Genomic DNA, 1,284 nt, shown 5'->3' with positions numbered 1-1,284 from the left:
AGAGATTGATAAATTCCTGTTGTCTCGGGGAATTAAGGGCTATGGGGAGAATGCGGGTAAGTGGAGTTGAAGTGCCCAGCAGCCATGATCAAATGGCGGAGTGGACTCGATGGGCCGAATGGCCTTACTTCCACTCCTATGTCTTATGGTCTTAATCCATCCTTCTACACCCTCATTTAGGGTATTTATAAAAATGACAAACAGCAGTGGACCCAAAACAGATCCTTGCAATACACCACTACTAGCTGAACTCCAGGATGAACATTTCCTATCAACCACCACCTTCTGTTTTCTTTCAGCTAGCCAACATCTGATCCAAACCACTAAATCACCCTCAATCCCATGCATCTGTATTTGGTGCAATAAGCTACTGTGGGAAACCTCATCAAACGTCTTACTGAAATCCAAATGCACCACATCAACTGCTTAACCCTCATCCGCCCGTTTGGTCACCATCTCAAAGGACTCAACAGGAGCTAGAGTAACAGACTAGTTGTTATGGGGGACTTTAACTTCCCCAATATTTACTGGGAACACTACAGTTTAAGTACTTTAGTTTTTGTCAGCTTTTATCCAATGTGTGCGAGAAGGTTTTCTGACACAGCATGTAGACAGGCCAACAAGGGACAATGCCATATTGGATTTGTTACTGGAGAATGAGCCTGGCCAGGTGTTGGATTTGGAGGTAGGTAAGCACTTTGGCGATAGTGACCATTATTTGGTTATGTTAACAACAGCAATGGGCAGGGAAAGGTATATAGCACAGGGAAAGAGATATAACAGGGGGAAAAGCAATTATGATATGATAAGGCAAGATTTAGGATGCATAGGATGGGGAAGGAAGCTGCAGGGAATGGGCACAACTCAAATGTGGAGCTTATTCAAGGAACAGCGACTGTGGGACCTTGATACATATTTACTGATCAGATAGGGAGGTAGTTGTCGAGAGAGGGATCCATGGTTTACTGAAGAATTTGAAGCTCTTGTCAAGAGGAAGAAGAAGGCTTATGTGAGGATGAGGCATGAAGGCTCAGTTTGGGGTCTTGAGATTTATAATTTAGCTAGAAAAGATCTAAAGAGAGGGCTAAGAAGAGCCAGAAGGGAACATGTGAAGTTGTTGGTTGATAGGATCAAGAAAAACCCTGAGGCCTTCGATAGGTAGATCAGGAATAAAAGAATGACTAGAGTAAGATTAGGGCCGATCAAAGACAGTAGTGGGAAGTTGTGTGTGGAATATGAGGCCATACGGTAAGCATTAATGAATACTTTTCGTCAGTGTTCACA

Source organism: Chiloscyllium punctatum, chromosome 15 (genome assembly GCF_047496795.1).
Source record: "Chiloscyllium punctatum isolate Juve2018m chromosome 15, sChiPun1.3, whole genome shotgun sequence".
NCBI classification, from domain to species: Eukaryota; Metazoa; Chordata; class Chondrichthyes; order Orectolobiformes; family Hemiscylliidae; genus Chiloscyllium; species Chiloscyllium punctatum.
This window is presented reverse-complemented; position numbering follows the sequence as displayed.